A 26,446-nucleotide genomic window follows, 5' to 3' on the forward strand; every position below is an offset into this window, starting at 1 on the left:
GAGATGCTCCACTAAGGTCAGATGGACACACTCAAAAAGGTCCAAAGAGATCACTATTATGTGATCTGACAGTAAAATGATAAGATTGCTAGCCATCAGATCAGGTAGTCTTGGAATTTCTGGGGAAGAAAAACAAACATAGAATAAATTTTGTATCTGATGCTGAAATAATGTAATATTTAGCAGATAGATACATTCAATACAGGTCATACTCTGGTCCTGCTACTATCAGATGCATATCTCATAATAGCTATCTTTTTACATCTTGTTGCATTACCAGTTTTCAGGAAGAAAAATAGAGAAGGCTTTCACAACCTTGTATAGCAATGGTCAAATTATGAATTTCCTACAAAGTTCAGTCAAAATCCTATCACTTTTTGTAAAGAGCTTTCCTGTTATTATATCTAAAAGTACTTTAAAAAATAGTAAGAGTTGGTTAGAACATTTCCTACATAATTTTAAATAGGAAGTGAAGTTTTCTTTTAATTCTTCTATGTCTGCTAGCTGTTTACTTCACTGAGGCAGAGTATAGTTTTTATGAATGATGACATATAACCTATTTTCCAAAAATACTTTGGATTTTCCATATTGTTTCTGTGTCCCTGGGTAACCGATTAGAAGAAATGGTATAACAGCCTTTTAAGTTTTTTTCCCTTGCTACTGTGGTAGAAGCTGTTAGACCCATCAAACTGATAATGAGGAATATACCTTCCATCAGCCTATAACCGTGAAAAGAAAACCTTCCCAATTACTGTTCAAATTCACTGCCTTCCTTTGCTCTAACCTAATTTCCTTAGTACTCAGGTCCTTTTCTGGTACACAGTGTATTTTTCTAGCACATTCCCAACTAGGAGGGAGTACTTATGGCTCACCCTGTTCTCCTTTCTTGTTCAGTGTTTTTCTCAACGATTTTCCTCTGATTGTGGCCAGTAATCAGCCAGCAGCATCCTGCTTTGGTCCATTCCTGTACTGCTTTCATTGCCTACACTTTACAAAAGGACTTCTAGAATAAAAAAAATTACATTGTTAGGCTTTTTCCAAGTTCTACTCAAAAGCTGTTAGCAGTCACTAGGATAGTTTGATATTACTTATGACCCAAAAGTAAATGCTGTAGTTTGATAACCAGTCACCAAAAGCATAATGAAAATATGTAATTAAAATGCTTAGTTTCTCTAGACTATCTCATTTTTTATTTAAAAATTTATTATTTTCTGGTGAGCATAATTTTTTCACTGTTAATGAAACTGCTTGTGTTCATTTCATACCTTTCTCTTCAGAATGAGTAGACAGCAGCAGAGACAGATCTGATGAGATTCTTACTTTAGATCTACCTCACTTTAGAACTCAGAAATGCAGCTAACTAAATCTAAGGTAGCCCTCCACAGCTCCCATCAAAGTCTTTTGTTGAGAAATAAGCATTTCTGGGACATGACTCATCTGGCTTATTTTAGACTGCTCCTTCAGGATGACGTGAATCACACCTAAGTGGCTCTTTCTCTGAGCTGATTATGAAAGGCACTGATGGTGGCCGAGTCAGTCAAATCCCATCTCTCCTGTCCACATTGTACATCATGTGTGATTGATGTGATTGCAATTCACACTAACTCAGCATCTGAACTTGACGTTTTATTGCTGGTGTCTGAAATCATAAAATCATAGCATCACAGAGTCATTACAGTTGGAAAAGGCCTTCAAGATCATTAAGTCCAACCTTTGACTGAACACCATCATGTCAACAAAACCATAGCACTAAATGCTATGTCCAGTTTTTTTCTTGATCACCTCTAGGGATGGTGACTCCACCACATCCCTGAGCAGCCCATTCCAATGCTTGGCAACCCTTTCACTGCAGAAATTATTTCTGATGTCCAGCCTGAATCTTCCCTGGCACAGCTTGATGTTGGGGTCCCTCCCCCGCCATGTAGCCCTGGGAGATGGGCGCTGAGGGCACAGACACGGGGCTTCCCTGTCCCTGCTCAGCCTCGTTCCCATGGGTTGGTTTGTGTTCCCTGCGCGGGCAGAAGGACCCTTGGTCCCGTGACTGGAACAGTTCCTCAGCAGAGCTCCGGCCATGCGGCTGGAGAAATAAACATCTCTGAAACAGCTATCAAGAATCTCTCTGTCCATATATATTTCCTTTCCACGGGACTCCTGGTTTGATATATGCGTGTTGCAGGATCCCCACTGCAACAAATGGTAGAGAATTGAGAGCAGAACGATCCCCGATCCCTAAGCGACTGATTTGTGTGAGTAAACCCTGGAAACTTTGGATTCCTCTTCTTGGTTTTGCTTTGCTATTCCGTATCTAAACTATGGAGGAACCGTGGGAAGACTCTTGGCTCTCCGAGCCGCATATGGACATTTATCTTAAACTTAAAATGATTCTTGAACAACGATTTGTAAATTTTAGCTTGATTCAAGCTCAGAAAGAACTGAAACACTTCCTGGCATGGTTATTTAAGAACTTTTTCTATGTTTCTTGGGATTTAATTCTTACGAAGGGCTTTTGGAAAACCGTTTGGACACAGTTAATACTGGAGTCGAAATATATGCCGATGGAAGAATATTTTCGTGAATATTATTTAGTTACCGAGACGGTTGAGCAATGTCAGCTGTGTCCTGGCGAAGGCAAGCCTGGCGCAGGGACTGTGCGGCCCAGGCCACGTGCGCCGAGCGCTCTGCGAGCAGCAGCGAGGCAGTTCCCGTGCGCGGGCGGAGCCACGCGAGCCGCAGTGTCGGTGGCGGAGCGAGGCGCGGCGGGACCCGGCGGTGCCTGCCCGGCCCCGCGCAGCGCGTGGTGGAGCGAGCCCCATGAACGGCCGGCCGAGAGAGGCGGCGCGCGGGCGGCGGCTGGCGGCAGCGGCGGTGGAACGGAGCCGCGCCCAGCCGAGACGCGCGCTGGAGCGGGGCGCGGGGGGGTCATCGCTCGGGGGCCCGGCCGAGACGTGGGTGCAGCGCCCGGCATTGGCAGCGAAGCTGCGACCAGAGGAGGCGACGCACGGAGAACTGAGCGGCGCGGCCCGGCCCGGCCCGCGCGGCCCCGAACGCGACCCCGGGAAGAGCGCGCAGGCACCAGCAGCCCCGACAATTCCAACACGGGAGCGACCGAAGGAGAGAGCAAAGACGCAGCGAGACAAAAAACAGCAGCCACTCGGAAAAAGATCATAGTAACTAAGACCTTAGGGATAGTAAAATGGTATAATGTTAAGCAAAATTATGGTTTTATAACAAGGTGTGACAACCAGCAAGACATATTCGTGCATAGAACTGCTATTAAAAAGAATAACCCTGAAAAATGCATCCCAAGCTTGGGAGATGGAGAGGTGGTGGAATTTAATATTGTACTAGGGAGAAAAGGGTTACAAGCATCGCAGGTCACTGGGCCTGATGGTGTTCCTGTAAAAGGCAGTATATATGCAAAAAATCGTAGTCATGTTAGACAGTATCTCTATTGTAAGTCCCCCCTACAGTTTCCCTTTCCTAATCCCACCTTTCCCTTTTACCCTATGTCCTATTACCCCCAGTGTATTCCCAATCCGTTTTTTCATCCATGGTTTCCCTCACAAAACCATGCTTTTGCCAATTGTTTCCCCAAAAATCCCTTTCCAATGCCGAGTGGGGGATGAAAAGGGGAAGGGAAGAAGTTAAACCCTCTCCTGCCTCAGTTTCCCCACAAAGCATGCTCAGAGAATTCTGTCTCCCTTCTGTCAGCCCTAAGATGTTCCAGAGAATCTGTTTGGACATTTAAAGACTCAGGAGGGTGGCTTGTTTTGTTTTGAAACTGTTCTTGTTATGTTTATCCAGTTGTTTTCATTCTCCTTTTATTAAAATAAAACGGGTGAGGTGTTGGGGTCCCTCCCCCGCCATGTAGCCCTGGGAGAGGGGCGCTGAGGGCACAGACACGGGGCTTCCCTGTCCCTGCTCAGCCTCATTCCCATGGGTTGGTTTGTGTTCCCTGCGCGGGCAGAAGGACCCTTGGTCCCGTGACTGGAACAGTTCCTCAGCAGAGCTCCGGCCATGCGGCTGGAGAAATAAACATCTCTGAAACAGCTATCAAGAATCTCTCTGTCCATATATATTTCCTTTCCACGGGACTCCTGGTTTGATATATGCGTGTTGCAGGATCCCCACTGCAACAGCTTGAGGCCATTTCCTTCCTCTCATCCTGTCACTGGCTGCCTGGGAGAAGAAACCACCCCGCTACACCCTCCTTTCAGGGAGTTGAAGAGAGTGATAAGGTTTCCCCTGATACTCTTTTTCTCCAGGCTGAACAACCTCAGCTCCTTCAGCTGCTCCTCATATTGTTTAGTCTCCAGACCCTCCACCAGCTCTGTTGACCTTGTCTGGACAGGCTTCAGCACCTCAATGTCTTTCTTGAAATGAGGGACTCAGAACTGAGCACAGGATTTGAGGTGCAGCCTCACCAATGCCAAGTACAGCAGGACAATCACTGCCCTGGTCCTGCTGGTCACACCATTCCTGATAGAGTCCAGGATGCCATTTGCCTTCCTGGCCACCTGGGCACAGCTGACTCATGTTCATTGTCTGTCGACCTGCACCCCAGGTCCTTTTCTGCTGGGCCCCTCTCCAGCCACTCTTCCCCCAGCCTGTAGCATTGCCTGGGGCTATTGTGACCCAAGTGTAGGACCTGGCACTTCACCTTATTGAACCTCATACAGTCAGCCTCAGCCTGTTGATCCAGCCTGTCCAGATCCTCTGTAGATCCTTCCTACCCTCCAGCAGATCAACACTGCCACCCAAATTGTAGTCTGGGAACTTGCTGAGGGTACACTCGAAGTCCTCATCCACATCATTGATTAAGATATTAAACAGGACTTAATGAAAGAGCAGAAAAATTTTTGTCTACACAGATGAGACAATTATCTCTCTAATTTGGGGAATTATATTTTTAAACATAATGGAAGAAATTATATTAAACAAAAATATATATAAACAAATGGGGTAATTGTATCTTTAAACAAAAATTATGAGCTCTTTTGATACCTTAGGCAGCTATACATTCTTCAGGAATCATAGTGAACTGCAAATGATAATTAGCTTGATGATTAAGTTACATATTTGTAGAATTTGTTAGAATTGTAAATGCAATGAATGCTTTCCTTTAAAAAGCATCACAGAATCTTTGACAGATGCAGTAGAAAAAAAAGGGATATTTTTGAGTGTGCTTGATAGGGATAATAAGAAAAAGAACACTTCCTTCTAGCCCCAAGGTGGGGTTTGAACTCAGGAAGATATTTCTGGTAAAGCCTGATTCATAAAGTTCTGAAACAATCTTGTTTGGTTTTTTTTTTTTTGTTGTTTTGTTTTGATTTTGTTGTTGTTGGGGTTTTTTTGTTGTTATTTTTTTTTCAGTGATATTTTATGGCTGTTTGAGTTTCAAAGAAATCAAGCACACAGAAGATGCTTGTAGTTCACCTGCTGCTTTTAAGCAGCAAAAGATATGAGTGAATTATATTTTCTTTAATACAGACATCCAAAAAGTTTTAGCTGCCTCCGGTGTTTAAAGAAAACACGTAATTGGCATTTCTGTGAAGCAAAATATATGTGTGCAATCATGGAGTACCACTAGCTCGGAGACTGTTGTGACAGTCTTCTGCAAACACAAAGACCATATCACAGGATTTCACATTAAAGAGGACATAAATTATTTCTCAAAATACTTGAAGAATCTTCTGGGAGCAGAGCAGTACCAAGTATAGAGGGTTTACTACAAAATCTCCTTGCCATAGGCACTGAAATACTGCTCAGTTTTCTCAAATAAACTTGTCTCTACACATAGTCAGGTTGTAGATGTGTCAAATTCATTTGGAAAAGGATCTGTGACAGGGAAAGTGCCTGTGTTTTTCCCGCATGGACATAAGTTCCTGCTCTGGTGTTGCTGTGTTCAGTGATGAGAGTACAAAACAAGAGACACTTCATGAAGGGTCCTAAACTCTCCCTCACCAGATAAAACATGTTTATTCTGAAAATAGCCCTGGGTGGATGATTAAAAAAACCTGAACCTTATTCCCTCAGGACTACTAATACTGTCTTGTCTCCATATAACTCCTCTTGCCTCCACTTCCTTCTCTACAATTAAATTTTCATTAATTTCTTCAAAGAGATGACTTCGACATTACAGGTATTCTCTGGACTTTGATTTCTTTATCTTTCTATCACTCCTTTCCATTCACAAATATAAACCTCTCATTTGTTTTTCTCCATTTTGCTTCTGTTATCTCCCAGTGTCTTCAGATGCCTTTCTTGTGCTCCTGAGTGTTAGCTGAAGTGTTGCCCCATTTTCTCCATTTAAGAAACCCACCCACAACCCTCACCTACCATTCTAACCCCTTCCCAGACCTTTTTCCTCCATTCCTAAGCTTGTTATTACTCTAAACTCTTTTCTTCATCCCATCTCCAGTCTTTCCAATATCCCTGACATATCTCTAAAACTTCTCTCACCAAGGCCTTTGATGACAGCAGCTGCATCTCAGATCCACAGTCAGCTTATCTTATTCAAGCTGTCAGGCTCATGCAGTGTGTTTAACCAGGCTTTCCTACCTTAATTCTTGCCCTTCCCCAGGGACTCTGTCCTTTCTGGGCTACTTTCCTACTCTCTAATCATGTTTTTTGGAGACAATTCCTTTAACCTTCTCTGGGTTTTCAGTAGCTGTTTTATGACCCTATCAGCATGCACTGTCTTTGAATAATTTCATCAGAAAACAAACTCAGCTCTGGTCCCTAAGAAGACAGCCAAACATATTTTCTCTTGTACCAAATGCTGGTTTTTCTCTTTGGTACTTCCTTCTGAGTGTTCAGGGATACACTTTACTTATCTGTGACTAAAGGCGAACTCATTCTCTCAGGGCCACTTGGCAGATATATGTCCTGTTTGTTCAGTCTTTAGTCAGTGGGGTTATGGCTGATGACTGGAATGTTACAGCAGTATGACAGTTCAAATAACAAATAACCATAGAGTTGAACGAGATGGAAATAAATCAATATTGAAATGAAAGGTGCATTACCTGTGAGAACACTTACATAAAGAATATTTATTGGCATTAAAAGATCTGCATTTGAGTCTATTTTTCCATCTAGTTGAGCCAATGTCTTTGATACTTCCAAAACCAATACGTTTTGGTGATGTTGAATGAAAACATTTTATGTAAATATTGACCAACAACATCCAATGACATGCATGCTAGGTTTTGAATGCAATTTGCAAACTAAACCATTGCAAATAATTTGCTTTCTTTTGGTTTTGCCAGTGTGCTGAGGAATGAGAGGTTCTCTAGATATAAAATGGAGATATATCATAGGGATATGGAGTCAAGGTGATGCAACAAGGATCTGACTGTTCCTTTAGATTACAGTGTTAATAAAGTGATAAATACTCTATTCCCAGCTTAATTTTAACACTAAATTTGAAAGCAGTATACTAATAAATAGTAAAGGCTTGTAAAAGAAGTGTGTAAGTCCCACTAAATTTCCATCTAGCTTTTCATTGCAAAATCAATAATGTGAAAACACAATCAAGAATTGTGAGGGAATGAAACAGCCTATGAGCTTGCAGTGATCATATTGGGTAAACCATGGCTTTATCTCTCCCTATTGATTCTTTGTCCTTTCATTTACTTGATACTCCATGGAAATCTTTTCATTAAGCACTTGTGTTTTCTTAAAAAGTTACAATCAAGGCTGACAAGTTTATGTCCATATTCACCCATGCATGAAAGTACAGGAGGAAGATATGAATTTTTCTAACTTACTCTTCTGTGAGGCTTTATTATTCTCCATGTAAGAACAGCTTCTCTTTGATGTCTCATCTTTAGAAAAATAACACATTTATCTTCATTATTACCTTTTGATTTCCAATGCATATTGAAAATAGTTGTTGAGTGAAGCAGACTTGTAAGTTGATGGTTTGAAATCAGAACCATAGAATCCTTTAGATTGAAAAAGACCTCTTAGATAATAGATTCTAACCACTTGCCTAGCAGTGGCTGCCAAGTCCACCACTAAACCATGTCCTCAGTGCCACATCTACCTGTCTTCTAAATACCTCCAGGACTGGTGATTCAATCACTGCCCTGGACAGCCTGTTCTGGTGCTTTATAACCCTTTCAGGGAAGACATTTTTCCTAATATTCAGTCTGAACTTCTCCTGGTAAAACTTGAGCTAGTTTTCTGTTGTTCTGTCACTTTTTACCTGAAATCAACCTCCACCTGGCTACAGCCTCCTTTCGGGGAGTTGTAGAGAGTGATAATGTCTCACCCTGAGCCTCCTTTTCTCCACAGGCTACACAGCCCCATCTCCCTCTGCTGTTCCACATCAGACTTGTGCTCCAGACCCTTCACCAGCTCCGTTGCCCTTCTCTGGACTTGCTCCAGCACCTCAATGTCCTTCCTGAACTGAGGGGCCCAAAACCAAACACAGGATTTGAGTTGTTGTCTCACCAGTGCTGAGCTGGGCAGTGACACTCATGGAATTGTCAACCAACTGTCAATTGACAGTCACATTAAAAATAAATCTGCTGCAAATATAAATTTTGAGCATCATGTGTTTCTGAAGTTTCTAAGCTTTTCAGGGAGTTGTGTTCCATTCATTTTGTTAGAGTGATTTATGTACCAGTTTAAAGCTGCAGGGCACAGAAGAAACATCTTTTTGGCATTTTGCTCTTGACTTGAGCCACCAGTTATCTCTCAAGGTTCTAAATGTAGAAAAATTTTCTTGTGAAATTGGGCAAAATCATAGCAAAATCATCAGACCTCGGATGTGTTGAGTTTTTTTTATTTTGTTTTGGTTTTTTTGATCTGGTAGTGGTGTTTTGAAGAGCTGATCACCTTAGCAACAAAATAGGTTTTACAGGCTGCAAACAATTCAAGAGTCTGTTGAACTGACAAAATGGCATGGTGCAGACAAAACAGCAAAATGAGTTGTGTGTCTTTTGGGACTGCTACAGGAAGGGATAAGGTCTTTGTATTCGAGAAAATTTTGACCTTGAATATGAATTTTTTTCCCCAAATGTGAGTATAAAGTGTGTCTAAACACTAAAAGAAATGATGTTGCAAATGGCATTGTAGATGGTTTTGTGAGTTCTAATTTTGTAATGCTGCAATTTCTGTCATGAATGTATTTGAGTTGCCAGGAGAATATGTTCAAACCAGGGGCTGGGGGGTGCAAGAGGGCCAGCACAAGGATAGGTTTCTGTCTTCCTGGCAGTAGCACTGCAAGCAGGGTGCCTTAGGGGCTGACCCTGGGTTGTGCTGGTGAGCTGAGTACATGACAGAGCCTCTTGAGCATGGCATAAGGCAGCTTGGGTACAGTCATAGAGCCAGGAGAGGGACACTATGGCAACCTTGAGGTCCTCAGTGGCTGGAGTGGGGGATCAGGGACCCAGGACAGCCACTAACACAGCTCCTGAAAGGCTTAAGGACATCCACCAGCTCTTGTGCTCCTTGGTTGGCTGTTACTGGAGGAGCTGGGTATAATTTTTTTTTTTTTTCCTACAATACCTTCAACTGTGTTATGAATGTAGGTGATCAATTAAAAACCTGCCTCCTTGAGTGAGCATGATCCTGGGATTTTCTGGTCTGTGAATTACTGTGATTGCTTTTTTTACTTGACTGTCAGTATTTCAGGGAAGGTCATAAGTCTAGTTATACTTTTTTCCAGTTCTTTGTCCTGGCTTATATTTTTTTTTTCTAATCTCCTAACTAAAATCCAGTACTTTCACCATATTTCTCTTTTTCCCTCTAGGGCATTAACTCCTTCTTTCTGATTCTGGCTGTCAATGAGGGTTGTCCTGGGAGTACTAAGGCGGGTTCAAGTGCTAGTTTGCTGAGTGTGCTTAGGTTCCAGAGAATCAGCCTTTGGTAAATGTAGTGTTGCAATCAGAAGATTTTTAATAAAATCTGTTGAGTCCGTTGCTTTTATCCCCACAGTGAAACGTAACTCTCTTTTATTCTATATCTCAGGTATGGGGAATTATAAGAGAGAATTGAGCTGTGAGCTGTAAAACCTGCCTGCGGAGGCACATGGCAGCACAAAGAGGCTTATCTCCCCCGGACCCTGGGGGGAGGAGGTGTCACACAGCAGACCCCTACCGAGAGGAGCCTGCCGGGAGCTGCCAGAGGAGTGAACAGTGACTGACCACCCCATGAAAGGACATTGAGAAAGTGTGTTGCTGATGTGGCAACACGGGATAGGTCATGCCGTTCAAGGAAATACTGTGCCTTAGAAAAGTGTATAAAACCAGCTCATTCCTTTAAAAAAAAGTTCAGATTCCCTGCTGGTCCAGGTCCGCGATTCAATCGCTGACACTCAGGTTTAAGATTGCATCCACTTGTAGACTGTAGAAACCTAAAAGGAGGTAGAGGAGCAAGGAAATTCTTATCATATCTATATCATCAACTAATCCTTGATTAATCCTTAATTGAGCTTTTCTCAAGGCCACTCTTTCTCTGTACACAATTTTACTTGGAAGCATTCATGGAGAGGCAGGTTTAGACTGGGTTCTGAAACATTCTTTAGAGGAAGAGACTGTCTCACCAGATACTTGTTCACATGTCATGAGTAGAGAGAACCTGGTCTGGTTGAAGAGGTGACAGTCTGGGTTACCAGGAGGTATTCTGAGCTCAGCTCACCTTCAGCCAGTTAGGGATGCAGTAGACCCATGTTCAAGTTGGACAATACCCAACAGCCTGGAAAGTGGCCAAGCAATGTGACTGGCATGCTTACATACATTCCTGTTTTTTGCGTTTCATGGCAGATGGAGCTGGGATTGTCCAATTTCTTGTAAGGGGGAAGTATCTGGTGCAAAAAGAAAAAGCCTAGTGAATTCCAGCATTTGGACCAAAGATAAGCCCTGCAGTAAAACAGCCAAAACAGAGGTAGGCAGAGAATTCTTCCAGGCACATTTCTATCATTTATTTTCTTGAAAGCAAGAAGGAAGTACAGGAGAAGAGAAGAAGTATGGATGGATTTCATTCAATTATCACTAAGGAATTCTGATCTAAGACAGTAAGTTAGAGAAATACTTAAAGTTAGCGGAACACAGAGTCTTAATCCAACTATTTCCTCTTGAGTTGTTAGACTTGACAGTTTATTTAAGTAGGAGATTGAAACAATCTGTTTTTGTGTGTGCATAGCATTATATTTGGAGTTGGTCAAATAGTAGAAAACTGTTAATATGTAACTGAGTCACTAAATTATGGATCAAAAGCATTTTAAGCATACATATTATATTACAGAAATGGTTAAAAATGCCTTTCTTTTTGTCCAGCTTGAATGTATGCTTAGGTGTGTGTATAGAGATGTGTCTGCCCACACACACACTCATACCTTTAGGTAGCTTTGCTTGAATTCATCATCAAGTTCCTCAAGCCGAGTGACTCTGTGTCCATAAAGCCTCCAAAGATCTGTGCTCAGGAACTTTCCTTTCCTCCCTGCATCCCAAGGCCCATGCTTCTCCAATGGTACACCACCACTCCAATCTCCAGACAAGAGTGTACTTAGAGGCTTGGAAAAGCATGAAAAAATTTGAGCTGGGGCACAAACTTGAGACCCATGTTATCAACATGACATGGTAGCAAATGCACTATATGCAAAGAAGTTCCTGTTGCACCACAACTCTTTTGTACTTTTCTAATCCTTTATCTTCAACTCTGTCTGCAGCAGCCTTATCTCAAACAGCCTGCTCCTTACAGAAAACTGTGATGTCCTGATAGATCAATCACCTATTCATAATCAGTTCTTGAGGTCACAACAAATGCCTGCAAGCATATGAAGAGTGTGAGTGGGCATAAACAAGAGGTGGGTTGTACCAGTCATGGACAGGGCAATACATCTCTCTGGTCTGTTCAGCAGATGAATCATTCATTACAACCTGAAGAAGCAGGCAAAACTGTGTGGAGCAAACTGAGGGTATAACAAAGTGAATGAATGCAGCAGTACCAGATGGAAAAATGTATTTCTCAGAATCTTTTTTTATTAATACAAAAAACCAGATGGCTATAGTTATCCTGTCTTTAGTACGTTGCAAACATTTTGCTTCCAACATGTTCTGACTTCTCTGTCAGTACCAACTGGCAGTATAAATTACCTCACTAAACTTTGAACCCATAACAGTTAGATACGAAATTTAAGCTGGCTGAAGATCAGGCTTGGCTGCTATGGACACACTAAGTGCATCTGCAGAGGAAGCTTAATTTTGCCTTTTCCAGATACCTATCTTAAAAAGGGATGGATTGCTGTACAGAATCACCTCTTTGCTCAGTATATAGGGAATCTAAGCTTTGGCTTAAGGTGATATGACTAAGTTTTAGAAGGCTTATTATAGAGAAGAGGAATCCTGTTTTAGTAATCCACGTGAAGACTCCCATGCATTGCTGTTCTTAAATATAGATTGCAGTTGGCAAGGGCAGAGTTTAACTGTTCTATCTCTTTTAAAAAGGATGTGGTTATCTTATTCATTTTGAGAATCAAAGAGATTTCCTGTCCTGGAGGTGATGGTCCATTATGATCCTTGTAAGAAAGGCACTCAGACTCCATAAGGCATAATTTAAAATGCTATTTATTAGCACTAACACTGGAGGATAAACTAGTATCAATAATCTTACATTCCTTTAGATGCCAGAAACCACAGTTCATGCAGTTGAAGGGGCTTCTGATCCACATAGTGCAGACCTTGCCCGTAGAAGAGGTTGGGTCATTTTGATCATTTGAAGTATTATAAATTTTCTTACAAGAAAATGGCTCTATTCATAATTTCTACTGTCAAACTTAGGAATTTCTTGTTATTGATAAAGGTGGTGTTAGGGTGGTGGCCTAATCCCTGGTACCAAGTGGAAGCTGCCTGCAGGCTGCTCCGTTACAACAAACTGGCTGAGTTTATCCTGCAAGACCTTTGTGTGCACAACACTGCCTGAAGGCCAGGCTGGGCTTGCAGGACAGCATTGCACAGCACAGCATGGGCCTGAGCTAGCTGCTATGGGGATTGCTGTCTCCTCAATGTGCAATGGTCTTCAGTCAAGACCACTGTAATGTCTTCAGAACATCTGTGGAGCTCATAAAAGCAGTGTCTGTGTTTTTTGTGGAAGCTTTGTAAAGCTTGTTAACTATGCACATAAATTATTTTGGGGCATTTCTGCTAAATGCCCTTGTTCCTCTACTGTATGTCCTGGGCTTTTTACTCAGCTGCTCTTCTGCAACAAAGTGATGCACACTAAACTGAGGAGGCCTTAGCAAAGCCCCACACATGATGTCTCTGTGAAAGAAGCTTAAAACATTGCAATATCAAATTGACAGCTGGGACAGATGCACGGAGCAGTGATCCAGGCTGGTTGGAAAGGTATATTCCAAGATAACCTTTATGTCAGACTTACCGTTAGGAAATTTTGCACTGAGATGTGTGCACCTGTTTTCATGAAAGTCCCAGGGTGACTTTTTGTGTCAAACTGACATCTCTTCCTGGAAGGAAAGTTCCATTTAAGATGCTTTTTTATCTCAGTCTCTCCCAAGTACAGATGTGCACCCTTAGAGGTTGTGAGCAAATGGCCTTGGGACTTCTGAAATGCTACTTTTGCAGCTAACTAATTCAATGAGTAAATAGATTTTCTTCCAGTGAAAGATCAGATATCATTAATGTACATGGTAGTATTTTCACTGTGGAGACCATCATCCTGGCAGATGCTGAACAAAAATACAGATACTCCCTGCTCTGAAGCATACCCAAAGCACTGGGCATCACCTGCCCTTACACCTTGTTTATGGCTTTTCATCTGGTAGGTATTTTTTTCCTGTCCTTGTCTTCAGATTCTTTATTGTACCCTGGTAATAAGTTTTTCCTTGAAGCCTTATGCTGAGGTGTGTGTATTTGGTCTCTCATAAAGCTAAACAGAAAGGAAGAGTGGTTTTAGGGGTGCTTAAAGACAGTTTGACAATGACTATATAGGGAAACATTAGAGAGAATGCCAAATTTTTGTTTCAGGTGATTCTGATTCAAGATGATTCTTTTCTCTTTACTTTCAGCTATCCCAATCTTGAGCTAATAAAGCTCATCTCCCCAAAGTCACCTATTAGTTTATAATTTTATTGCTTGGCAGAATCTCAACTCTATTCAATCCTCTCCATGCTTTAACCCTGCAACCAGGCATTTCCCTGATTTTCTCTCTGCAGTTATCAAATTACATTTTTTTATATGTAGTTTCCATTTTTCCTAACCTTGGTGTCCAGACAGTGCAACTTCCTCTTCATACTTGGCTGATGAGTTTCTTGCTACGCTGATTCTAGCTGATCAGGCAGTCATGAATTTTTTTGTTGTTTAAGGAAGTTTCAAAACTTTCACAAGGCTGCTTTTAAAGTGTTTCCAGTCCTTCAAGCTTTCTTTTTAGATATCAAGGTCCTTCAATTTTGTATCTGGCTGTTTTCCATACAATTTGCCTTCAAAGGTATTCTTTTGTTTCTATTCATTTTGTTTAAGAAGTAATAGTTTTCAGTTGTAAATTGAGTATATGCTCAGTTTGCTGAAGGAAACTTGTTTTTTTGGTTTTTTTCCTTAAAGCATGTATCTAAACTATTTATGCTATCATTCATTCTGTTGTGAAGGACAGGACAGAAGTCCCCAGTTTGGCTTTGCTGTAGTTTGAGCCTAACTTTCAAATATTGATTCAGTGTATGAAGGGTTGATTCAACCTTGGTCTGGTCACTACAGACCATTAGTCAGAGTCCTTGACTTTTATCACTCCCAGCTGTAGGCTTGGTCTGGATGAACACCAGGTGCTGCTCCTGGAAAGCTGCTAAATACAAACTTGGTCTGAGAAAAGGGGCCACTTAAATAATTTAATTCATAACAGATGGACTTCCTTAAATATAGAAGTCATCATGATTCTATGGAAAAATGCCTTTTAGAATTGGGGAAGGGTCTGTGAAAAGGAAACACTGGAAGTTTCTCTGTCTATAGGATATTGAGAGCAACTTGGCAGTTATAGTTTGTGTGTAGGTAATATGCAATTGGAGACATTTTCTTCTTGAATTTGAAGTTTCTAAAACTTCAATCAGCTGTGACTGAGATTTTGGACAGAAAGATTACAGTAATTACGAGTGACATACTTGTTTATCCTTTTAATATAAGCAGAAAAAGGCTGTTAAGTGATTGGAATAATTCAGATGAAATGAGGAAAAATGTTTTATATAATCAAGAATGAATTTGCTACTCCAAGAACTAGCATTTATTATGGAAACTTTTGGTACTTATGCACTGTGCAAGGGTACTTACAAATACATGCACTCAAGAACTTTGCACAACAATAATGGCTGCAAACTAATGCAAATAAGCTTAGGTCAGACATTAAAACATACCAAAACACTCTCAAAGTAAATCTCAATTTAAAAAACCCCCCACCATTATCACCTGTGCTAGGATTTAATAAAATAAAAACAGATTTATGTAATAGTATTTTTATTTTGGATACTAAAAAAAAAGTATTCTGACAAGATTCTATTTGACCGACTCTGTGATAACAGGAAAAAAAGTGCTATTAAAAGGATCTTCCTCATGCCAGACCTGGCTCACTGAAGTCCAGATATGTGTTGCTAAGTTTATGGATGCCAATTTTTGACCGAGCTTTTCAATTTTTGAAACTGTTCATTAAGGACACAGAGTGCCTACATAATTTTTCAAATACTTGCATATTGAGCAAACTCAGTTATATAAACATCTTGAGTGTTGTTTTTACCTTACAAAGAATTTGCTAGGGAAATTAAATTAATTAAAATAACCACTTTTTCCAATACTTATCTCTATGTGTGTTTCTTAGATACCCACAGACTTCTGGAAATTACATGGTTATTCTGGATATTTAGGAAAAGACAGCTACTACATCCCCCAGCTAGCTCACATTGCAATGTGTACCTGAGTTTCTTAAATATCTTGAATATTACCATCTCTGATAGTAACACTCTCATTTCCTTGGGAGTATCTTTCTGTTACTGCAGTTCCATGGTTTTCATATTGCTGTACCTCAGTCTATGCAAATCTGATGGCTAGATTGGGTCCTTCCTTTGTGTAGGTTTGATTTCACACATCTGGATCTACCTGTACTGAAATACATAAAATCTTTTCCTTGGAAAGCAATAAATGACTTTAACTCAGCATGGTGAAGGAATAGAAATTTCTTCTCCTTCCTTCCACTTAGTGCTGTGGCTTATTTGGAAACTCAGAACTCACAGAGATCTTATTTCAACTGTTTCAAACTTTTTCTATAATAGATACCATTAATTTGTGTTACTGCTTTTTTGCCTTCTTTCTATTTATTATGAGGATCTGACCTCAGTATGAACCTTGAAAGATTGCCATCCAGAAGCATTAAAGAGATTTAAATCCCCTAATGTTCAATGTTTTAAAAACTATTTTATGATATGCCAATTAAAGATGACATGCTGCAATTCCTCAATTGTGAGTGGCTGCCTAAAGTAACAGGATCCCACGGAGTACATTACAGATATGGCTCAAGAGAAAATTGGCAGTATGTCATATTTCTCCTCTTGCCCTTTCCTCATTCCCTGAAAAATGCAACTTTAAAGAGATAAGGAATTCAATAGATTATTGCTGTGTTGAAAGATGCTGTTTTTCTTGGAGAGAAAGTTGTAAATATTTGTAAGTAAACAATGGCCATCCAAAGTGGATAATTCCTGCTGCAGGCAATGTAACTCCTGGGGATGGGAGCCTCTCCCTTCATAAATATTTTCCAGAGAAAGGTATAGAAAGCTATAAACTTGGGCGTTACTGCTAGAGATGATCAGTCTTAATGTCCAGGTGTCCTTTCTGACCTGTCTTAATGGTCTACTTCATCTGTTTGCAGCTATGACCACTCCATAATCATTCTGAGAGAGTGGATGGCAGCTACCACGTTTGGGGGACAAGAGAAAATGGAATAGCTTTGGCACACTTGCTACCATGTTCTCTACACTTTTGAGAATCATTTAATGTTTCTCCTGTACCACTCAACCCACTACTCTGATTAAATGGAATGAAATTATGAAGGAAAATGTATTCTGGACAAACCAGAAGCCAAATCTATCTTTAGTGGAACGCGATGCAATCTCTCATAAGTTAGGAGAAGCTGCACCTTCATATATTACAGGTATATTTGACGAGTTTGCGTTCTCCTTCTGTTTAATCAAATGGATGGATTAAAAAAGGATTAACACGTAGGGAAAGGGAGAAGGCAGAAGTGGTTCCTATTAGTGCTCACATGGGAAGTGCTATTCCCCCTAAAAGGACCATTCAGACATAGCCCTTCTTGGCTTCTCTGTGGCCAACAAAAGTGGCAAAAGTCAGATTGCAGATCTGAATATTCTCCATCTATTCACTCATAGCCATTGCCCAATTAAACTACTGAAATTGTCTCTCAGACCACCTATATACAGCTGACAAAGTTAACAGACTGAAGGAGACATGAATGAGTCTTCCTGTTTCTAAAGTTCTTTTATATGCTGTCAACCTCTAAATATAAAAAATTTAGCATAGTTATAAATTCCAGCACTCTTTAATCAGCACCCAAGAATAGTATAGATACTGCAAAGGGGCCTTGGCTGAGCCCTAAATAAGCAGCTCTTTCAGAGATGCTCTTAGTAGTCAAAGCATATGCCTGGCTGTTGGGTTTTGGGATTTTTTGTTTGGTTTTTAGGTTGGTTTTTTTTCACTTAAGGATATATTATGTATTCATTTTATGTATGTCTTATCTCTACCTTGCCTCATGCTGGAAGGCTCTTTAAGAAAACAGTTTAAAGCCCCCTCTGTATGGGATGAACCAGCACAACTCACTGTGAACTGCAGAATGCCTGTGTATCTTTGGTTCATCTCACAGGACTGGATAGCACAGGGTAGGGCTTTGTTCTCTTCCAAAGCAGAATGCCTTTTCAGAAAGCGCTTCACTGATAGGAAAAGTTCCCAATTTTTGAAATGTAAAGGGGACAAAAAATGTTACATTTTCTGTGATGTCTACATCTCTTCTGTTTTCTGGGGGAAGAGCTGGTAATCAGCATGTCTATGTTGCACCTTATCTGTGGCTTCGGTGGAATTTCTTGCAAAGCAAAAGCCGAAATCTTGAAATTTGCAGTTGGTGAAAACAAGATGTTCACTCACAGATTGAGATAAAAGTGACAGATGTGAATAAGAAGAAAGTTCTCATCACATCCAGCCTTTTTTCTCAAGCCAGAGACTCCCTGTCAGACACTGATCTCATAGCATCACGCAGTTGAAACAGAGATTATATTTGGTTACTGCTCAAATGGGAGATCTCCGGGGTGAGATCCCATGCTGATGTAGAAGCAGAGTAACAGGTGTCACCCTTCCCAAACCAGCTGAGATCTGAGAAGAGTTCAAGGAAACAGGGGTAATTTCATTTGCAACTCAGTAAGAAACCCGAGTTCCCAGGGCAGAGGTCTGCATGAAAACAGTCTTTAGTAAAACCTTTTTGAGACATGATCCTTTCAGTTTCTAATTTCTGCAGCACTTTGTGACCCTCCTCAGGTCAGTGCAATCATTAGTTGGGCCTGTATAAATTACATCAAGGACAGGTGGGAATGAGAGAGTAAGGCAGCAGCAGCTTAAAGAGATTTTTGCAAACAGAGGTATTTAGCCCTCAGGGACTTTACGCCAGTATAGTCTTTATCAATCATATTTTGCAAGAAGCAGAAGGGTCTAATTGGGATAGCATTGGTTTCAGTTTCCCTTTTCCACTGAGAAGGGTAGAAGAATTTGGTAATAGAGAATGGGTTCTGTAGTATCATGGGGAGGTGGCAAATTTTAACAAAATAATATTTTTATAAAATTTATTTCCTGCTCTTATGAAAACATTTTAAAAAGTTGCACTGAAGATGAAATCCTTTTACTGGAACAATGAGATTCCATCTACAAATATTTAATTAATTTCCTGAATTTAGGCGTCTCTATATAGATGTCTATGTGGGATCTAGGGTCTTGATTTGCTTCTCCACACAACGGGACCTGATGCCAGTTGAGGTGCCCTCATTTATCTCTCCTTGTCTCCTGCTCTTCGTCCAAATGAGTCTGGGGGTCCTTCTCTCATGCCCAGCAGCCCTGTACATACGTCTTTGATACACACCACACTTCTACACAATTTTAAGGCAAAGCTGTTTTATATGCTGATTGGAGCACATGTTCAGTGTACAGGAATGGGTTCAGTGTGTCCTTGTATCTTTGGAGTAAGGAAATAAAATTCAGCTCCAAAAAGCCAAAAAGATTGACAAGAAGTCATCTCACTGCTGCAGTACCCCAGGCAGATCCAGTTATGAGCCATTGAGTGTGGTTGCTTCACACTCGCCAGCAAGAAAATGTCAACAACAGGAAAGCTGTGAAGCCTTGTGATCAGGTTTTTGCCTGGAAGGAATTTAAATGTAGCTTCAATTCTTAGTCTGAAAATTCATTCAGTAATTTATTCATTAATTGTTTGCAGTAAAAATGAACATAGAGGCATGCAACTGATGTTCCATAAAATGTGGTGTGTGTTATTTATGTGCCTGTGTTTCTTACTCGCTGGACTGATGAATTCTGAATTTGTTGATATAAGGTGAAAAAAAAGAGCCCCAAACAAGCAGGAACAAGAAAGGGTGAGTGGGGTGTTTGTGTGTACTTTTACACTCCTTTCCTGCCATTCTCAAAGCCCTGTGCTTGACACACTTGACAGAAAGGTTGGTGATTTGGATGTAAACACTCTAATGACAAGGAGAGAGCTCAACCAAACCCCTGCTGTCTGGGTAATCACTCCTTCAGTACAGCTGCAATAAGAACAAGAAATCATGGACATAGTCTTCAGGGGTAATATTTCAAGCATTTAGATATTGCCATGGTTTCTCTTTAAAGCTAAAATCAGAAAAGATAATATTTTCTTGGTATAATGTAAGTGCAATGATTTGAACAAAATCACAGAAAAGAGTATTCTATAAGGGAATTACACTCCACAAGATTTTCTGCAAAGGACAGTTTCAAATATCTCGAGCTGGTATTTTTCTCACATCTGCTTAGTTTTACAATAATTGGTATCTTTTTGGTCCCCAAACAATGTAAGATTCTGGCCAAGCATTTTGCTAAAATGCAGTGCAGGAAACAGCTCTGCAATGAATTAGCACCTATTTTGCAAAAAATTCTGTATTTCTCTCTTAAAACAGTAAAACAGACAAATGCATGAATGTGAAGTCAAAGAGTCATCTTAGCATCTGGTTTTCAAAATTTTACTATTTGCACAGATTGATTAATCCCTGGGTTTCTGTTATCTGAATGCTGACCATAATGACTTCAGAGATGGATTATGATGAATCAATTAAGTGTACCAGGTCATCTGCCAGAATATACTCTTACATCAAAGGAGGGCTGCATCCAACCCCAAGAAAAGAAGAGATATTACTAGTTGAATCAGCCTAACAGTGGTTAAAAATCTCTTTTCAAGGTTTCTTTGAGGACATCTGTGTTTGGGTGATATATTTCAAGAATAAAATTTGTGAGAACATAAGTGATCTACAGGTACAAAGCTAACTAGCTATCGCTAGAACAGAGTATGCAGTATTTTCTGTTCTCATGTTGGGACACACCAAAACTGGTCTTCCATGTTTCACTGCAAACTCTTATGTCATAACCTTGGGAAATATGCAACAGCTCTGCAAATCAGTCAACAGAATTATAGTCTCCTTTTAATATAGCTCACTCTCTGCTGTGACTATGGCAGAGAAAGGACAGTTTGGATTAGTGTTTAATCAGTAGGTTCTCTGACTTGGTCTTGAAATGTCAGCTCTTAATCTCCCTTGCCTTGAAAAGTGAAGATATTGGGATTTGATATTGGGATTTGATATAATAGCTTTGTCTGAGAGGTACAGTCGTTCTGCCAATACTCATATCATAGAGAGACCTGCTCATAACCCTGGGCCTTGCATTTCTACTGCTCTGGCACCAGGCTCCATTTCCTGAGACTCAATGGCAAATTCGTAAGTTCTCTCTGTGCATTTTCTTCAGCTTTAAATGTATGAATTTGCAGCCATTTAATTTAAACACGGGGTCAAGAAAAAAAACGATAGCAGTAAAATACTAGTTTAGGAAAATTGTATGAAGGATTTATTAGTGATGTGTGTGCTAAAAGTTATCATATCACAAAGGTGATTTAAACCCCATATTTTTAGTATTCTATTAAAATTAGGTACCCAAGCATTTTTCTCTGTGCCCCAACATATCTTTAAATAGAGAGCTCAGTTAAGTAACTGATTTCATGGAGGAAGTTGGCCACATAAAAAAGGAGAGAGCTGCCAATCTCTAATGACTTTTCTGTGAGCTCTGTGGTGAAAGTGGGAAAGACAGAGAAAAAAGTGAGTAGGATCAGCAGAAAAAGTAGTGGTTTCATGAATTTTGAATCCAAATACTAATGCCTCTGGCTGATTTATAACTTTATCATATTGCAGTAACTCATAAATGAATTTCTTAAAGGCTCATCTGAAGTCTTAGCTGGTCATTCCGTCACTGTAAACTTTTCCAGCAGAAAAAGCAGCAGCAAATATAGATCACTGATTTGATAACTTAGATCAGAGTTGGAGGTGGTGTCCATGGTGTTGGAGTGACCATGTCTTGCTAAGGAGGACTTAGGAAGCAATCCTGTTTTCCATGAGTTCAAGCGGTACTAAATCTTTGTTCCCATGACAACCAATTTTAATTATCTGAAATTCTTTTAACAGTAGTTGAGAGAGTGAGTGCCCTATCCAAAGCTGAGTTGCTGAAGTCAAGGAAAGATTCACAGATTACGTGAAGAATGTAAGTGGCTTTGTGGGCACCTAGCACAACCACGGTCCTCACACATCCATGGTGGAAGGCTTCCAGGGTGCTCTGCTGCTGCCTTCTGTCCTCTGAAATTTGCTTTTCTCCCATGGAATTGAAGTAAGGGATTAAAGGTGGAGATAAACTGCACAGCATTTTGTCCAATTAAACATTCTGGATGAGAAGAGCTTTCAAATCTTGTTAGCATGAACCTATCTCTAATGATTTCAGTAGACTTTGTGGATAACAGTAGACCAGCACCGAAGGTCAAGTCTGAACATACAACATGAAATTAGTACAGGTTATGCAAAAGAGATTATTTTACATAATACTTCATAACAAGCAATATCACATGAATCTTACTTTCTAGGGTATCATAAAATAATTTTTCAAAGTTTCTGTTTTTCTCATTTCCTTTACAGTCAGGTAGGCAGTTTCCAATTATTTCAGATCAGATTGTTTTGTATTTTTCCTCACACACTTATATGACAGCTGGTGAGGGGTCAGTAGCTCTGACCGAGGAAGAGGTGACTGGTCTGGAGACATGGTCCCGAAAGAAATCGCCTTCCCGAGGCCCGGTGTCTTCCCTCAGCTGCTGGCAGGAGGGCCCATGCAGAAGCTGTCAGCTCTTTAGTGATTGTCAGCTCGTGATTCCAGCCCAGCTCTGCAGGGCAGCCTCCAGGCCAGAGCAGGGAGAGGAGAGGCTCGTGTGGCTGGTTCCGCACGAGGCAGCTTTATTGGTCCGGTGAAGGGGGGAGCTAGGGACGAGCAGCTCTCTCTCGCAGGGGCAGAGGGCTGGCTTTATAGGGATACAGGGGGTGGGTGTCAGAGGGTAAAGGCCAATGGGTTACAAAAGATCTGCACAGGGTCTCCCAGAGGCTTCTGGGTCTGTCTTTTCTCGCCGTAACTGAAGAGTAGCTGCCTTCCCGGGAAGGGTCCTGCTGGGAGATTGCTCAATCTCCTTATCTCAGCAGACATCCCTCCAGGGCAGTGGCTGGGCATACCCTACACGTTTATAGCAACGACTTCACACCTAAAAATCCCACACCTGTTTAATCTGAAGGACATTAACCCTACAGAAAAATGTGAAAGAGTTAAAAAGCACATCCATACTTACACTTGGCTTGTTGGATAGACTGCAGATAGCATGTGCTACCTTCTGTATTTTTTTATGGTTTTGTGTTAACTCATGGTAAAAGAAATGATCTAATTTTCTGCAGAACATTTCTGTACTCAAATTCTTTGTTACCACCCACACCCCTCCCAAACCCCTCCTTCCCTTTTTTTGTTAAATGTCATGAAAGCTTTGGGTATCAATGCCATGGTAGTGAAGGTAGAACATGTAGACTCAACAACAGGTCAGACTTACTGCCATCAGCTGAGCCCAAGGCAACTTCAAACAGAAGGACATCTCCTGAAGCATGTAGGCTAGGGCACAGTAGAATCACAGAGTCCTGATGCAGGGCTGTCACTGGGAGCATGAGGTGTCCAAAGACTGGAGATGATTGACTAAGAAGTTGCAGCTCAGTAAGAGCTATGCAGAATACCCCATATGAAACCTTAGCTTCACCATATCTCACAGAATGTCTGACATGCTCCCTGATGATGGGATGCATCAGCCAGTGGCTGCAGGGAATGTGTTGGGGTCCCTCCCTCCTGCCGTGTAGCCCGGGGAGAGGGGCCCTGAGGGGAGGCACGGTGTTTCCCTGCCCCTGCTCAGCCTCGTTCCCCATTGGTTGTTTTGTGTTCCCCTGCACGGGCAAGGACCCTCGGGTCCCGTGATTGCCTCAGTTCCTCGGCAGATCCCGGCCATGCGGCTGGAGAAATAAACATCTCTGAAACATCTATCAAGAATCTGTCCATGTATATTTCTTTTCCATGGACCTCCTCGTCTGATACATATGTTGCAGTATCCCCACTGTAACAGGGATGACCATATCCTCTCTGTGCACTTTGAGGTTTTTTTTCAAGTGAAAAATATAGCAAGTAATTTTTGCTTCCTGTAATTTCAGATAATGTGCAGATGTGGTTTGTGAACTCCCAGAGTCAGATCTCATGGCATTCAGGGAAGGCATCATTACATTTAGAGAGAGGCTGGAATCTCTGATGTAGTGATTTACTCAAGAAAGTATGGAGTAAATATCTTAAAGCAAACTCCTTAAAGTAAACTCCAGATTGAATGAATGTTGCCTTTCACACAAAACAAAGATGCTTAATTACTTACAAGATGGCAGCCTTGGAAAATTAAACTCTCTTGGTGTTAGATCCTATAATCCTGTTTGGGGGAGAAATTATGTGATTAGTAAGGTGGTGTGCGAATCCATTACTTTTTCCTGACAAGGTACCAAAAGATGAAATTTCAGAAAAATTCAGATGAAGAGTCACAGAATCACTGAGACTGAAAGGGCACCTCTGGAGATTTTCTTGTCCAAGCCTTGCTCAAGCAAGGCCAGCAACAGCAACTTGCTCAGGACTGCATCCTGAGTATCTCCAAAGGTGGAGATAAGTCTTTGGACAACGTATCATGTGTTTGATCAGCTTCACAGTACAAGAATTGTTTTCTTGTGTTCAGATGCAATTTCATGTGTATTCAGTTTGTACCCATTGGCTTTTGTCCTGTTATTGGGCACGAGTGAGCAGAATCTGTCACTCTCTTCTTCATTCTCTTTTACCAGGCATTCTACACCTTGTTAAGTTTCCCCTAGAATTTTCTTCTCCAGTCTAAGCACTCCCAGGTCTCTCATCCTCATCACTTTCATGGCCCTTTGCTGGACTCACTCCAGTACCCCTGGGGAGCCCAGAGCTGGACCCTTCCCTCAGCCTGCTGCCTATGCTGTGCCTAATGCAGCCTAGGAGGCTGTTGACCATCTTTGGTCACAAAGGCACATTTCTGGATCTTGGTCAGCCCGGTGTCCCTGAAGATCCCCAGATCCTGCTCTGCAATGCTGCTTCCAAGCCTGTAGCCCCCAGCCTGTCCTGATGCCTGGGATTATTCCTCACCAGATGCAAGACTTTGCGTTTCCCCTTGTTGAATTTCATGACATAACTTTCAGTCTAATTCTCCAGCCTGTCCAGATCCCCCTAAATGGCAGCACATCTGACTGTTATGGTAAAACCTGTCCCAGTTTTGTATCATCTGCAAACTCGCAGAGGATGCACTCTCTCCAAACATCTAGATAATTAATGAAGATGTTAGCCAGTATTTGCCTCAGTGTTGATTCCTGGGATACTCTACCTAAAAAAGTGTGTACAAGGCACGAAGTACGTTGAGGAGGACCTCAGTTCCACCACACATTTTCCTCAAGTCTGTAATACAGTTTAAGCTGAACTAAAGTAAATCTTAATCATAACTTCCCTAAAATAAGAAATCTATGTCACTACAATGCCATTATGTTGTGGTCCCAAGAATGTTAATTATATCTTTTCCATATATTTCTATCTGGCCTCATGTTATTGAATCCTAGCTAATTTTATGCTTACTATTCTTTTTTTTAACACAAGTATAATTGTCATGTGTGAAGATGGAAAATAAATTTTACCCAGTAACTTTGTATGAGTGAGAGAATGTCACCCTCATAAGATTTGTAGGGTGAAGTGATTCTTTTTCCTGCACTGGCTGGAAAAAAATATAGAGAAGCTATATAAGGCCCTTGCAGATCTGAAATGGAAAATGGGTGGTGGCATAGGTAGCACTGATCTTCAAAGGTAAATACAGTGTGAGAAAAGTTGCTTTGACTGTAACTGAGCAGTGCCAACCAGTTAAGGAGAAGTTAGCTTGGAAGCAGAGGAGCAAGGAGAAGGAAATGAAATTGTTAGAGTTCAGATCACATACATTGAGACAATAGTTTCCATATATCACGTGTGAGATTCTTCTGCCAAATGAGAAAGTATAATTGATTTTACTCACAGAGAGTTATGGCAGAAATGAGAGGAAGCATCATAAATCTCTACCAAACACTGTAAGTGAACTCTGTTCATCACCTTTTTCTCCACTTTCCATCAAAGCAAGTGGAGCAAGAGTTCTCAAAAGATAAAAAAGTGGGGCAAGAGTACTGAAAGAGACAGTACTAGGAAAAGATGAAAGGGCGTTGAGCGTTTTGTCTCCAAGTGTGGATGTGATGCCCTACACAGCTACAAACAAGTTGCAGTCATTAAACAAGTGAATAATGAGCTTCATGGCAGGTGTTGGCTGGATTTTTTTTGTGCCACTCTCTTTGCTCCATGCTCTGTGTGGGCAGTGATAGGGAGTCAGAAACATCACCTGCCTGCTCAGTAGGGATTATACTGTCCCTCAATCTCATTGAAGCTAAAGCTGGAGAATATTTGCCACCAGCTCATAGACAGCTCAGCCATGCTGTGGGCAAGGAGTGATGAAGCCTAACACACAACTGGCCTTTGGAAGGTCTGGCCTCTGTTGTCTCTGAAAGGAGCTTTCCCTACTATGGCAGTAATTGGTCTACAATCATGCTGTGATTCATATCTCTGGTAGAGAGTAGAAGCTTCCACTTCTGCTTTGATGACTGACAAGAGGGTGAAAAGTGAGAGAGAAGTACCCCCATCTATTCTAGGGTAGGTAGACTGTCCCTCAATTAGTCATCTACAGGTTAACAGTGGAAAATATTTCA

General features: G+C 41.1%; 1 long non-coding RNA gene across 1 annotated transcript; it reads right to left on the minus strand.

Annotated features, from left to right (window-relative positions):
• Positions 1–4,475: 4,475 nt before the first annotated feature.
• LOC116436719 lies at positions 4,476–26,217 on the minus strand. The gene is made up of 3 exons (XR_004237053.1): positions 26,206–26,217; positions 21,630–21,634; positions 4,476–4,670 (listed from the first exon to the last, which is right to left on the minus strand). It is a non-coding gene; the product is annotated as an uncharacterized LOC116436719 (long non-coding RNA).
• Between the last annotated feature and the right edge of the window lie 229 nt (positions 26,218–26,446).

The sequence above is a fragment of the Corvus moneduloides genome, chromosome 2, assembly GCF_009650955.1.
Source record: "Corvus moneduloides isolate bCorMon1 chromosome 2, bCorMon1.pri, whole genome shotgun sequence".
NCBI classification, from domain to species: Eukaryota; Metazoa; Chordata; class Aves; order Passeriformes; family Corvidae; genus Corvus; species Corvus moneduloides.